Raw genomic sequence first — 16,389 nt, 5'->3', positions numbered from 1 at the left:
TAATCAGACGTCTCCGCAGCGTGAGACTTTGTATATCCGCTCTTCTTCTTCCCTTTACTATGTGCCTGCTCCCCCTTCTCAACAACAAGGAACGCTACATCTATTTTCCCCTCAATAGCCTCGATTTTTTCGGTTAAGTCGGTCACTTTCTTACCGATTTCATTAACTAACTCGTTTAACACATTGATCATTCTCAGAAGAGTCTGGTAATACATCTCTAGTTCACTGCACATACCTCCAACTTTATGCACAATAGCATGAATTATCGCATCCATGTACAGGCGAATGTTCTGTCTGTGTACACCCATTCTCTCTGGTTAAGAGCTAGACATGTGCTCGAATTTATCCATGGTACAGCGTATACTGATGTACTAATCTCTCTTACCGGGCTATATATGCAGAAATTCTTGAAGCTTTCGACTATACCTACCATCACTCAGTTTTATTGTTTTATCAATAACGAGAAATCCATACTGTGAATGATTCCAGCAATCAACACTTATCTTTACAAAATCATTGAATGACATGTCAGTTCCTACATGTGCCTGGTAAATGTGTTTTAAATTCAGATTGTCTTGTTTGAAGCCTATAATGAGGTTTGCATTATCCTTAACCAACTGTTTCGGGATTCTGGAATACGTTCCGCTTGGATAAAATACGTCAGCACTCATATAACGACCGAAACAGAAATATTTTCGAATTTGGTCTTGGATTTCAACAACAACAACAACATCAAATATGAAGACTGTGTTTTGCTTTGCTTTTTCAGGTGTGGGAATATCACCGCTTTCACTGAATGTCGTGTATGTAACACCATCTACAACGCGCAGTATCTCCTGTAATAGCTGATACTTGGGCTGAACAGTGTTTTTGAGAATACACAAACATGTTCAAATCGGACTCCATCTACATATGTTAGCAGCGTCATGAGGACATTAGTCTTGCCACAATTGGATGGACCTACAATAATTGCTTGTATATTATCAGGAATGAGAATTCCGTTCTTCTCCTTCTTCAGGTCTTATTTTGCATCTTCACAGGACCAGTCACCGACAACAAAGTCCTTGTGATGAGAATGTTTCACCCACCCTGCCATGATACTAACTAAGCCAGGTACTGACCAATAGTTGGCATATATAGAAAGATACACTTGAAGGGACGGTGATGGTATGTGTAGCCACTACAGATCCATCACTTAACCGAGTGAGCTATATTGGCTGCACAGAGAATGCAGCTATATATTTTTACCCATGAAGAATAACTTTATCATTCATTTTATCAATAACTGGTGAGGCACTCTTTGGGGTAACTGTATGCTGCATCATTATAGGAGTAGCATTGAAAAATAATGATATTAATAAGCGAAATACTTTGACTATAATGGGAGAGGTATGAAATTGAAGTGTTGGCAGAAGAGCCAACACCGTGTTGCTAGAGGAGGCCGAAATGCACGCTTTTAAAGCTCACGCAGTCTGGCGTGAGGTCTGGAACAAGGTAAAGTAATTATCCTATAAAGAAAAGAACGTAGTTCTTGGAATACTTAACTTTAATCCACAATTGTAGAACATCGCTCTTGATGATACATGCTTCACATAATAAATATCAATTGAATACGGCGCCTTGCTAGGTCGTAGCAAATGACGTAGCTGAAGGCTATGCTAACTATCGGCTCGGCAAATGAGAGCGTATTTGTCAGTGTAGCGTCGCTAGCAAAGTCGGCTGTACCACTGGGGCGAATGCTAGTAAGTCTCTCTAGACCTGCCGTGTGGTGGCGCTCGGTCTGCAATCACTGACAGTGGCGACACGCGGGTCCGACGTATACTAACGGACCGCGGCCGATTTAAAGGCTACCACCTAGCAAGTGTGGTGTCTGGCGGTGACACCACAGAAATAAAACACAAACACGGTTTGAGATTATATATACATACATTATTTATTTAAATATCGTTCACAGGATGCAGAATTTAAAAAAAGACATCAGACTCTTTCTGTATCTTCTTCTTCACACCTGTACAGTGTTTCCCAAACAAATCTTTTTGATATGCAATGAATTCCGCGCGTATCCCCCTCAAGCCAATGGATGCCTCACAGTACCTGGGTTTTTCACATGCACTTTTCATCTGTTTCTCTTTTGGTTCAGTATTCATGTGCAAACAGAGGTACTGCTCCAAATCATCAACATGTACACTATGCACACATGGGAAGTTTACAACATCATTTTATGCAGAGGCTATGACATGCAACTAACGATTCAATCTCTCCAATGCAAAATGTAGCACAGTATCCAGATTGTATAAGTTCATAACTTAGGTGTGCCTTAGATAAACACAGTTGTCACCTGATTTCACACATAGAGCACAGTCGTCACACACTGTTGTAATAGATAGTGTCACACAAGTAAGGCGAATGTCTGGGGGAGAACGAGTTGGATAATGTTCTGTAGTCATCTGCCGATTGATGTAGCGCTCTGCACGACATATTTCGTCCCACTAAAACTCAGAATTTGGCACTTTGACACCGTTCGACGCATTTTCAATTTCTATTCTCGCAAGCAAGCCTCAACATGATGTGCTATACCAACATTTACACGTTTCGTTCCTCTGGAAGTTAAATTGTGTGTAGAATTGAAAAGCCAATGGTGCACTCGATGCCTTCTTATCCACAGCATCTGCACTCTGTGCCTACACTAGCACAAGGATGTTCTGCTGGGATGGGTCATATATTGGTGACCAGTATGTCCTACATCTTGCTGTTGTTTAGGACCACCAGTAGCATTCAATGTGTTGCGAGCAGATCACGTGTCCTCCTCACACAAATTGATGAGTGGGACAGACAACAGGTCCTTGTCCTGCTCCAGCAAGTGGGCTCTGTGCGCTACAGGATCCCACGTGGTCACTACAAGTCCAGACATGCTGCAGGTTGGTGCTGCCGCAGTTCCAGAGGTCGGTGCAGGTCTTGAGAAGATGGCAGCCGAGGTTGCTACAGGCCTGGACGCAGTAGAGATTGGTATGTTGGTGCTCGACCCAGTGGGCTTGGATGCATCGAGGGCTACTGCTGAACAAAGACAAGGAAGCATTAGATATGGACTAAGATGTAAAAACAAATCTTCAAATGTGTGTAAAATCTTATGGGACTTAACTGCTAAGGTCATCAGTCCCTAAGGTTACACACTACTTAATCTAAATTATCCTAAGGACAAACACACACACCCATGCCCGAGGGAGGACTCGAACCTCTGCCGGGATCAGCCACACTGTTCATGACTGCAGCGCCTGAGACCACTTGGCTAATCTCGTGTGGCATGCAAAAATAATAATAATGATAATGATAATATTAATAATGATAACCACAGACAAAGATGTGATGGGGGGTACTTACTTTTCCGTTTCTTCCTGTTCTGTAGGATTGTGTTGGATTTCGAGTGCTGCTGACGCTCCATGGTTCTTCTTCTACTGCTGCTGGCTGACTGAGTGAGACTAAGGTCCCAGACCTGCTGTGCCTGCCCTATATACCCTCCAATGACGTTACCAGATGCCGCCATCCTACTGGCTGAAGTCTAACACATGACTGCATTAAGGGTCCCTATTGGTTCCTGCCATTTTCCCCCTAGACCGCCATCTTGGATTACATCACAGGAAGGATGACAGCACCCTCTGGTGGCAGTACTAGGGCAGTTGGACTCTGGACCTCACGGTGAATATACTGGATGGGGTTACTGCCTCAAATTGCTTAAATAAAGATTGCCTGCAAAGTAAATCCTATCCAGCACAGGCTAAGTCCTTTTCCTGTCAATTCTTAGGAAGAGGGGGCGGTCAGATGACTTAGGTTAGTGGAGGTGGCCCAAGTAACCTATTTTCCCACCATTTTCTTAGGTTAGTGGAGGTAGCCTAAGTGACCTTTTTTCCACCAAAATTTGAACTTCCCACCATTTTCTGGGAGTGCAGTGGGGAGGGAGGAGGGGAAGGTGTTAAGTTACTGGAGGTAGCCCAAGTGTCCTATTTTCCGGCCAAAATTTGAACTCAGTGCAGTGGCGTCATTGCAATGTTGCCATATCTATTGCCGCCATCTTGGATCCACCATCTTGAATAAATTTGGCTACAATGGAGAGTGGTGTGATGCACAGGTTGCCCTACTACTATTGTGTGTGTATATGTTCTAGTGAAACCAGTACTGCAACCAGCTGTACAAGTGTTCACCTAGGAGCAGCAAAGACCATCTATGCAGCGGTGGCTAACAGAAACAAAGCGCTCCAGAGAACATCCTGGGCGAGCTGGTCGCTATACAACGAAACGACAGCTACAAGAAATTATATATTGATTGTTAAACAATAATGATAGCATGTTATGTTTGTCTAGATTTAGTGTTCAGCTATGGTTTTTGGAAAGAAGCACTTAGTCACTATCAAGGAGCCGAAGAGTCAGTAAGAAGACTGTCGCTAGTAAGAAGACTGTTGTGTGACTGCTTTATTGTATGTGTGAATTCCTAAGGGACCAAACTGCAGAGGTCATCGGTCCCTAGACTTACACACTACTTAAAGTAACTTGTGCTAAGAACAACACACACACCCATTCCCGAGGGAGGACTCGAACCTCCGGTAGGAGGGGTGGTAATCCGTGACATAGCGCCTCAAACCACGTGGGCACTCCGCAGGCACTGCTTTATTGTGACTGCATTTGCGTCGAGACACGTTTACGCGTGTCGCTTTCGACACCTTGCTCGGAGAATAAGGTATAGATTATCAAGACAATTGGAGAATTTTCGTGTATTTCGTTTTAAAGGTTTCAGAAGCCTGTAATGAGTGGCTTTAGATTTTTATATGCAAGATTAGATAATGCTGTAACGATACTAGGACACAATCAATAGAACTATTTGATGAATTTTATTTGAAAGTACGAGTAGCTCCTTGCAATTTTGTTTTGTATTTAACCTGTGGTCGATCGAACTTTGAGTGTTGTAGCATTACTGGTATGTTGTGTTTGTTTGAAAACTGATATGTGTGTGTCGTGCGTACGAACGTAGATAACTTTTAATGTCAGTAATTATGTATGACGAGGTCCAGTTCTATTGCCTGTGATAGTTTGTTGCACATACAAAGGATTTGGTTGTTGGGTATATTTGGAGATTTTGGCATAAGCACACTCTAAAGTAGTTGAGTGTTAGCCGTTTGTGTAGATTTATGGAGGACAGTGTTAATATGATGTAGTAACTTGTTGCACACTGTGGAGTATTTAATAATCGAGCGTTACTCTCGAGTTTTTCTTGATCGTAGGATCGAGTACAGGAACAAACTGAATTGTGATTACTAATGTTTTAGAGCGTACTCATTGTTAGTGACGCAGTTATAGAAATTCCCTTGCCCTAGCTGACCCTTTGGGAAATGGAAAATCCAAGTGCTACCATTATTCTAGTAGTAGGTGACGAGTGATATTTAATTAGTTTTGTAGTGGGTACGCGAGAAGCCAACACCTGAAGTGGATGAGTTTTTGAAAATATGATTTTAATTGATCTTGAAAGTGGTGGTGGCACGTACGTTTTATGTTGTGTGTGGGTGTTTTTTTTTCTATCTCGTTCAATGTGGGGATTTCATAAGTGGTCACTCGATCACATCACCGTTTGTATATGTAAAGATCTGATTCATTTTGAAGAGCTAAAATAAAATCTGATTCGTTAAAATTAGAACCAAGTCCCTATATTATCACTTTACTCACTATTCTAAACAGCATTAAAGAAAACAATCCAATTTTAGAGGGAAGTAAAAAAAAGGCTGAAAGTCTAGCGATCTGACTTGCAACAAGTAGAGCAAGCCCAGTCAAGTCAGTGGTATAATACAAATAAATGAAAGAGGAGTCTTTAAAAAGAAAGCAGAGAAGTATTTTATCAAAGTTTAATGACGTAAAGTTTACTATTATATAACTTTTTGAGAGGTAACACTCACTACATTTACATGTTACACAGCTTCCGGAAGACAAAAACCGAATTTCAGAAACCGTTTTCGCTGTCACGTTTACTTGTTAAGGTCTGAAACGGACCTGCTAGCACAATTAAATAAGCTGGAAAACAGCTGATACAGTTTATGATTTACTCAGCACAATCGCTATTACTCTTTAGTTCGACGAGATGTAAACAGCTTCAGTCTAATATTTCTTCTTATCCTTCACTGTAGAAAAAGCTACTCTGTCCGTATCAGCCAAAAATTTCTAAAAACAAGACGAAAACTGAAAGCCGAAACATGTTTCAAAACCGGTTGCGTTTACATGGGAACGAAAATCGATTGTAGTTAGGAAACCAGCAACCAGAAGCGGATTTCTAGAATCGATTTTGAAGTGTTTTAAATGACCACCCAGAAGCGGAAATGGAAATGGAAAACCGGTTTACGAAATCCGGTTTTGGGAGCACTATGTAAATGTGATTGAAGTTACAGTTGTTAAAAAAATATTTTAGTTGATAATTATAACCCAATATGCAAAGATTTGCTTACGAAGTAATACTGATTTAATACAAAAAGGCTATATTTAAACTTTATTATCAGAGGTTGCGTTACTCAGAGGATGTAAACGCAGAACCTTTTTATACATTTTGGAATATATAAGCGCTGTAATTAAGAACTGGGATTAATTAACCGAATAATTTAATATCAAGTGTAACATTGTCTTTATCTGAGTAACGAATTAAGAGGTATCAATATTACGAGAGAGAGTACAACTTTCAAGTATTATTTTCATTAATAATAATTTGTACAGTACATTCGTTTCAGGTGTATTGATGACCTTTATTATTATGGCTTAACTTAAAAGTTTGGGGGATGATTATAATATTGTTGTTGTTATAGTCCAGTCCAGAGACTGGTTTGATGCAGCTCTCCCATGCTACCCTATCCTGTGCAAGGTTCTTCATCACGGAGTAACTACAACAACCTATATCCTTCTGAATCAGCTTAGTGCATTCATTCTTTGGCGTCCCTCTGTGATTTCGACAGAATCCAAACTGATCTTCCCTGAGGTCAGCTTCTACCAGTTATTCCATTCGTCTGTACAGATTTTGTGTCAGTATTTTGCAACCATGACTTATTAAACCGATAGTTCGGTAATTTTCACACCTGCTTTCTTTGGGATTAGAATTACTATATTCTTCTTCAAGTCTGAGGGTATTTCACCTGTCTCATACATCTTGCTCACCAGATGGTAGAGTTTTGTCATGGTTGGCTCTCCCAAAGCTATCAGTAGCTGTAACGGAATGTTGTCTACTACTGGGGCCTTGTTTCGACTTAGATATTTCAGTACTCTGTCAAATTCTTCATGCAGTATCATATCTCCCATTTCATCTTCATCTATGTCCCCTTCCATTTCCATATTACCCTCACGTACATTGCCTTTGCATAGATCCTCTATATACTCCTTCCACCTTTCTGCTTTCCCTTCTTTGCTTAGAACCGGTTTTCCATATGATCTCTTGATATTCATGCAGCACATTCGTTTCGGGTGTGTTGATGACCTTTATAATTATTTATGGCTTAACTTACAGATAGCATTACTGTAGGTGCCACCACAATTACAGGGTATCTGTTGAGAAGCCAGACCAATCTGTGGTTCCTGAAGAGGGGCAGCAGCCTTTTCAGTAGTAGCATGGGCAGACCTATCCTCCAAAGGTATCTTTAATTTTCCTGTTGGCTGTATCTATCTTACCCCTAGTGTCATATGCCACTACATCCTTACATTTGTCCTCTAGCCATCCCTGCTTAGCCATTTTGCACTTCTTGTCGATCTTATTTTCGAGATGTTTGGATTCCTTTTTGCCTGCTTCATTTACTGCATTTTTATATTTTCTCCTTTCATCAATTAAATTCATTATTTCTTCTGTTACCGAAGGATTTCTACTAGCCCTCGTCTTTTTACCTACTTGATCCTCTGCTGCCTTCACTACTTCATCCCTCAGAGCTACCCATTCTTCTTCTACTGTATTTCTTTCCCCCATTCCTGTCAATTGTTCCCTTATGCTCTCCCTGAAACTCTGCACAACCTCTGGTTTAGTCAGTTTATCCAGATCCCAACTCCTTAAATTCCCACCTTTTTGCAGTTTCTTCAGTTTTAATCCACAGTTCATAACCTATAGATTGTGGTCAGAGTCCACATCTGCCCCTGGAAATATCTTACAATTTAAAACCTGGTTCCTAAATCTTTGTTTTATCATTATATAATCTATCTGATACCTTCTAGTATCTCAAGGCTTCTTCCATGTATACAACCTTCTTACATGGTTCTTGAACCAAGTGTTAGCTATGATTAAGTTATGCTGTGTGCAAAATTCTACCAGGCAGCTTGCTCTTCCATTCCTTACCCCCATTCCATTTTCGCCTACTACTTTTCCTTCTCTTCCTTTTCCCACTATCGTATTCCAGTCTCCCAAGAATATTAAATTTTCGTCTCCCTTCACTACCTGAATAATTTCTTTTATCGCATCATACAATTCTTCAATCTCTTCATCATCTGTGGAACAAGTTGGCATATAAACTTGTACCACTGTGGTTGGCTGCAATAATGCGTTAACTATGCTGTTCTTTGTAGCTTACCTGTGCTCATATTTTTTATTCATTATTAAACCTGCTCCTGCATCAGCCCTATTCGATTTTGTATTAATAACCCTGTCTTCACCAGACCAGAAGTCTTGTCCCTCCTGCCACCAAACTTCACTAATTCCCACTATATCTACCTCTAAGCTATCTATTTTCCTTTTTACATTTTCTAACCTACCTGCCCCATTAAGGTATCTGACATCCCATGCTCCGATCTGTAGAACACCAGTTTTCTTTCTCCTAATAACGATATCCTCCTGAGTAGTCCCTGCGTGGAGATTCGAATGGGGCACTATTTTACCTCCAGAATATTTTACCCAAGAGGATGCCGTCATCATTTAACCATACAGTAAAGCTGCATGTCCTTGGGAAAAATTACGGCTGTAGTTTCCCCTTGCTTTCAGCCATTCGCAGTACCAGCACAGCAAGGCCGTTTTGGTTAATGTTACAAGGCCAGATCAGTCAATCATCCAGACTGTTGCCGCTGCAGCTACTGCCTCTGTTCAGGAACCACATGTTTGACTGGCTTCTCAACAATTACCCCTCCGTTGTCCCAGCGGGGTCAGGGATTTTCTCTGCCTCGTGATAACTGGGTGTTGTGTGATGTCCTTAGGTTAGTTAGGTTTAAGTAGTTCTAAGTTCTAGGGGACTGATGACCATAAATGTTAAGTCCCATAGTGTTCAGAGCCATTTGAACCAACCCTCGGTTGTGGTTGCACCTACGGTATGGCTATCTGTATCGCTGAGGCATACAAGCCTCCCCACAAATGGCAAGATCTATGGTTCAAGGACCTGCAGAGAGCCAACCATGACAAAACTCTACCATCGGGTGAGCAAGATTTATGAGTCAGGCGAAATACCCTCAGACTTCAAGAAGAATATAATATTATAGTGTTGAAAAGCTTATTTACCAAATCGATCAGGTACACAAGTGCTGATTTCAGAATTAGTTCAAATGGCTCTGAGCACTATGGGACTTAACTTCTGAGGTCATCAGTCTCCTAAAACTTAGAACGACTTAAACCTAACTAATGTAGGGACATCACACATATCCATGCCCGAGGCAGGATTCGAACCTTCGACCGCGCGGTTCCAGACTGTAGCGCCTAGAACCACTCGGCCAATTTTAGAATTGTTCATACAGTGTTTCAAAGAACCTGTTATCTTCTAAGAGGTTAGATTGAGATCTATTGTGCTTCTCCACGAATTATTAGCAATTTATTGCATCTACATTTTTTCTCGATTTTCTCTTGTATTGTGTCCCACAACATCTGAACATTTTATCAGGGCTTTGTAAGTGGAGATTCGTAGGCAACAGTTCCAACACAGCGCACACATCCAGTCTCAAGTCTGGTTCCAAAATCTCTGTCTTGCCATTATGTAATCAATGTGTAATCTTCCAGTGTCTCCAGGTCTGTTCCATGTGCACAAACTTCATTCATAATTCTTAAACCAAGTGTTAGTGATGATTAAATTCTACCAGGTTGCTTCCTTTTACTTTCCTTTCCCCCAGGGCACACTCATCTACATTTTTCCTTCTCTTTCTTTTACTAATGTCGAATTACAGTCTACCGTGACTATTAAATTTTCGTCTCCATTAACTGCTTGAATAATTTCTTTTATCTCATCACATATTTCTTAAACGTGGAGCTAGTTGGCATATAAACGTGTACTATTTTGGTGGCTGTGAGCTTTGTGTTTATCTTAGTAACAATAATGCGTTCACTATGCTGTTCATAGCAGCTTATCTGCATTCCTATTTTCTCTTTCATTATTAAACCTACCTATATTTGATTTTGTATTTATAATCATGTATTCACCTGACCCGAAGTACCATTCCTCCTGCCACTGAACTTCAGTGACTCCCACTATTACTACTTTAACCTCCCATTTCCCTTTAAAAAATTCTAACATACTTGTATCATTAAGGGATCTGACATTCTATGCTGCTCTCCATAGAACTCCAATTTTGTTTCTCCTGATAACGGCGTCGTCCTGTGTACTTCCCATCCAGAGATCCAAATGGGGAACTATTTTACATCTGGAATATTTAACCCAAGAGGACGCTATGATCATTTAACCATGCAGTAGAGCTGCATGGCCCCAGGAAAAATTTTGGCTTACTTTCAGCCATTCACAGCACCAGAACATTAAGGCAATTTTGATTGATATTACAAGGCCAGATCAGCCAATCACCCAGACTGTTGCCCATGCAACTACTGAAAAACCTGCTGCCCCTCTTCAGGAACCACAGGTTGGTCTGGCTTCTCAACAGATACCCTGTAATTCTGGTGGCACCCACAGTAGTGCTATCTATATCGCTGAGGCATGCCAACGGCAAGATCAGTGGTTGATGTGAGGAATTTTCTGATTTTATTTTATTTACATGTTATTAGCACTAAAGCATTAGTAACTACAAGTTTACATCTTCATTTTCTAACAGTTTTGATGTTGTGCCATATAAGGGACCAAACATGAGATAATAAAATATCGGTGCTCCAAGAAAACTGGCATCTAGAACCACTCTGAACGCCATACTACCAGGTACTTCAGTGTTAATCTGGACATAACAATGTGCACTTTAAGTCGAATTATGCATTTTTTGTATGGTTTACGGAATTCCGATGTTCCTGGAGTATTCTCTGATTTTCTGTTTCCTTTATGACACAACATAAGCTCCTGCAACCCTACATAAGTACAAAAGTATATTGATGTTCACTTGATGGTGACTAAGAGGCCAATTTGGTCGGTACTATTGAATAAAATATTTTGTTTCTTAATTACATCTTTAGCAGAATAAATGGTTCCTTTTAGGAATCTGCTTACCATGAAGCACAATGTTTTTCGATCACAAGATGTCTTTCAACACTTCTCTAGTATTTCTTCTAGGCTTGGCATTAGTTCTCTATCTGTGTTGTCTCTGTCTTACATTTATAAATTGTTGTTCTTCGCTGAATTATAGACTGGCAGCACACCATGTTTTATCATTGTAACTCCTCACATGATTTTTTACTCATTCCCAACTAGTAGAACATAAACTACCAGTTGTACAATTTCTTGGCTTCACAAACAATCTTGTTAATTTTTTATACACTTCGATATAGTCATGAAATAACTTACTGTCCTCAATTCTGGTGATTATAAGCAACTGTTCTTTCTTTGTTTTTGCAAGAAATTTGTGTTCCTTTGTACTACTGTAGCTTTTTACAGATTAGATTAAATTAGATTAATACTTGTTCCATAGATCATGAATACGACGCTTCGTAATGATGTGGAATGTGTCAGGCTGTGTAGATGTAAAACTGATTGGAAATGCTAGATAGCAGTATTTCAGAGTACACATTTAAAAAAAAGTCTACATTAAAGTCACCATTTAGGAAAATATTAGGATACTTTGAGCTGTAGGGTACTTCGAAATGAAGATGATGCCAAGAACTGCTTCGGCATCTACATCTGTACTCTGCAAACCGCTTTGAGGTGCATGGCACAGGGCACATCCTACTGTAGCAGTTATTAGGGTTCCTTTCTGTTCCATTTACATGCAGAGCGTGGGAGAATGATTGTTTGAATGCCTCTGTGCATGCAGTAATTATTCTAATCTTGTTCTCACGACCCCTGTGTGAGCAACACGTCGGGGGCTGTAGAATATTTTTAGAATAATCATTTAAAGCTAGTTCTTGAAACTTTGTTAACAGACTGTCTCTGGATAGTTTAAGTCTATCTTCAAGAGTTTTCCAATTCAGTTCCTTCATTACCTCTGTGACACTCTCCCATGGGTTTTTTTTGTAATAAAAAAAAAAAAAAAAAAAGAACAGGACCGATGACCGTAGCAGTCTGGTCTCTTTAATCCCACAACCAACCAACCAACCAACCATTAAAAAAACCTGTGATCATTCGCGCTGCTATTGTTTGTAAACGTTGGATATCCTCTGTTAGTCCGATCTGGTACGGGTCCCACACACTTGACCAATGTTCTAGAAGTGGTCGCATGAGTGACTTGTAAGCAATCTCCTTTGTAGGCAGACTGCACTTCCCCAGTGTTCTGCCAATAAACGGCAGTCTGCCACCGGCTTTACCTCAGACAACGTATGTGATTATTCCATTTCATATCCCTACCAGTGTTACACCCAGATATGTGCATGAGTTGGCCGATTCCAACAGTGACTCATTGATAATTTAGTCGCAGGATACTATTCCTTATTTTACATTCATTATCTGAATAGCATACTATGAAACAATTGCCATAAGTACAATAACTCTGTGTCCCCCTCTGAACAACACGCTGCAGTGCTGCACTCTGTCATGTGATGCCCCAGTTCGCTTGAAATTCCAAACAGAAACGCAACGAAAAGCATAGCAGATGAGCAAAGAGCACGGATACTACGTCATCGTAGTTGCGCATGCGCTGATATTCAGCTTTTCAATGTGGTTTTCTAGATACCAGTTTTATTGGGGCACCAATATTTTATTAACGCACGTTTGATTCTTTCTTATGGTTTAATGCCATTCGTGCCAGAAAAAGACATGTGCCCTTGAAACTGAATGAAGTTGTAACTAGCCAATAGTACGGAATGAAGCACTTCGTTTCAAATGAATTGGCTGCCTCAGCAGAAAAGATTAATAGAACCAAATTTCTCCAGGAAACGGACAAAAATAACTTTATCAAGACGATTAGTGGTTGTTTGCTAATAACGGGGAAATAGCACAAAATCAGAAAATTGATACCACAACTTATTTTAGTCTTACATGATAATGCATATAAGTTCACTTGATGACTCGCGGTCACAGAAGTCTGTTTTGTTTTCATTTGATGTGGGGGCTCTAAACGAAGAGTGCACGTGGAGAATGACCCCTCCCCCAATACAATTCAGATTGGTCTGCGCATGCGCGAATCTTGCAGCTTGGGCGCGCCAGAAAAATTTTTCCGGATGGCACCTGACTACTTGCTGTTACTGCTCGTGCGGCGAACAGCCACACTTTTAAGCAGCCAGAAGAGGGAGACGGCACTGCTCAAATGCGGATTCAGCGCTGCGCATGCGCACGAGCCCGATGGCAACTACTACTGGCGTATTCTGGCAACTGCGCAAACGGACCAAAGATAATCACTGATCTACGTTGTGCATCCTTTTGATTGGTTTTCCTCTCTACTGTTACGACGAGAGACGCTGACGCCATTTGTGTTGCTTTGGCAAGTGGGTTTTTGTGTGAATTTGGAAAGGGGTTCCAAGTTATATTACAAGTATGACAGGTATTAACACAGTGTATCATTTTTTTTCTTTACACACGTTTATGTACGGAATAGTTTTTGAGAAGACAGGAAAGTTGATGCGGCGTCAAGGCGTTGTTCTTCCCCGATAAAAGATCATTACTTATGAAAGTCCGTTTGCCGACCTGTAATACATACCTCTTTCCAGAGCTGTATGGACGTTTTCATTATAGACCGGAGTTGAGGCAGCCTTCTACTTCCTCAGTGTTACTGCTCTGTGGGTGTGAACAGGGAATTTGGTAATTGCTAGGCGACCTAAACTAGGAAGCCATGTTTGAAACTAAATGCAGGAGAAAATTTGGTTACGTGTATTCGTGGATGTTCACTATTGTAGTACGGCAAAGAATGAATTTCCGTTGCGTCAGATGTTTTTATTCTTTTAGTGTGGCGTACTCTAGTTTGAATCCTCGTGAAAAAAAGGGGTTTGGGGATGGCGGGAGGAAGAGTAGTATGTTTTAATGAGATTGCGACGAAGCGCAACTGAAATGTAAAATTGAATGTAGCTTTCCCGCTTTTGCTTCTGGTGGATTTTTTTGGGGAGGGGGAGGAGAGATAATGCCTGTTGTACGTACTGTCTTAACTTATTTCTCCTATATTCTCTCCGTCATTTGGACTCAGTTGTGGTGATTAACCACATTCCTGATTCAAATCTAAAATCATCGGCCTTTCTTTATGGAGGTGCCTATTCGAATTGTGTAGTGACTAACTTGTGTGTTGTTCGCTAAGGCAGTGTTAGATTTTTAAGTAACGTTTGAGATGCACATGGGGAATGTTTTCAATTGATGTTGAGCTGCTAAGTAAGCCGTAATAAAAAGAAAACTAATAGCAAAGTTTATAAATCTGATTTAGCTGTTTATTTAATATCCACTCCTAACTACACCCGTAGGATATCGTCACACCATTTTACCTACTACTGCTTGGAATGCTTCAGTAGATACTGTGAAGTATTGACTGTTGAATTTTACATGTAAATTCAGTTTAAAACAATTCATTGATTAAATTCTTAGTGAAAGTTAATTTGCATCATTTGCAGGTAGGGCATTAACCGTTAGCTTATCCACGAACAGTAATATGTATATGCTGATGGATTAGTCGTCAAACACATTTTCAGTGAGTGTAGAATATAGTACACAAGGTGGACCCTATTTTAAACACTGACAAACAACAATGATGTACTTTGGAAATTATGTACAGGAAGGTAATGAGGTAGAACATTTTCTATCGACATAACTTAAAATGAGAAAAAGCAACTGAACAAACATAACCAATGGAGAAAATGCACACCTAAAATTAGCAATGAGTCAGTAAATATGATTCTTTGTTATTGCATTAGGTAGTGTACACTGTATAGTAGGCAATTCTTTTGCTGTTTCAGTGTCGTTGACAATATCGCACACTAGCCAGTTTAATGGTCACAGGTAATACTGTTGTAGTACAGGATTACAAAGGGGCTACCAACAAAGACACTACTAAGTGAACTGGGTTTTATATGTAGACCGAAGTCAGATATCTTTAGTACTGTTACAGTAGTAATTTGATTTTAGTTTTTCCTTTTTAACTACCTCCATGTCCTTTTTATATAATTTTCTTTTATCTTTATCAGAACACAGTTTCCCTGCCTTTAATCTCTCAAATATTTTGTCTCCTGCCATCCTCTTCAAATGTTATGGCCGACTTATTGTGTAGTCTGATATATTTCGTGACACCTTTCCGTTGTGAAAGTTCCTGTTCATGATTGTTTCATATTTTCTAATGCTCTGCTTCCCTCACCACCCCTTAGATGTATCTGATTTTTCTCATATAGAATGTATGCAGTTATTGATCTTAAACGACATGTATTAACTCTGTTCTGATTGGTGCCTTATGACTATCAGTTTTGCGGTGATGTATATTTTATTAGTTGAGGAATAGAACTCCATGGGCTATATTTCACTGACATCTTAATATTATTTGTGTTAAATATGCTGGCCTTGCATTTTATAGCTGCTGATCTGATCTGTGTGTTTGAAACTGATAGTGAAAACTAATAGTTTGTTTTTAGGTTATTTGCATGTGTTTCTCTTTGATGTCCACACTCATCCATTGTAGGATCTACATATTTTTTAAAGAGTAGTTGCAGTGTTAAATCTATACTGAAGCTGGCCAAATTACATACCTCAAAGCATCTTCCAATAACAAAGATGCTACATTGTGCTGCAGCAGCCATTGATTTTAATTAGGATGGGATGTAAAGCTAACATAAAATATGTTTAATCATAGAAATAAAGTAAATTTTAATATAAATCTGTTGGGGATTACAGAAGTGTCAAATTCCACCCGTTGCTTTGATCCATGGCATCAGTATGGCAGAAATGGCTGATACTAAGCGCCTCCAATATGGCGCCTATAATGTCCCTGCATACAAGCGGCAACAAACACGAAAATATGTATAAATTGGACAATAACATCTCCCTCCAAAAATACAATCAAACTAACAGGATGACTGTGGGAAATTGGAGGTCTTAGGGTGGGGATAAGTTAAATATAACGGTAAAAACACACACCAAGATCTCAA

Source organism: Schistocerca serialis, chromosome 1 (assembly GCF_023864345.2).
Source record: "Schistocerca serialis cubense isolate TAMUIC-IGC-003099 chromosome 1, iqSchSeri2.2, whole genome shotgun sequence".
NCBI classification, from domain to species: Eukaryota; Metazoa; Arthropoda; class Insecta; order Orthoptera; family Acrididae; genus Schistocerca; species Schistocerca serialis.
Note: the sequence above shows the minus strand (reverse complement) of the source record.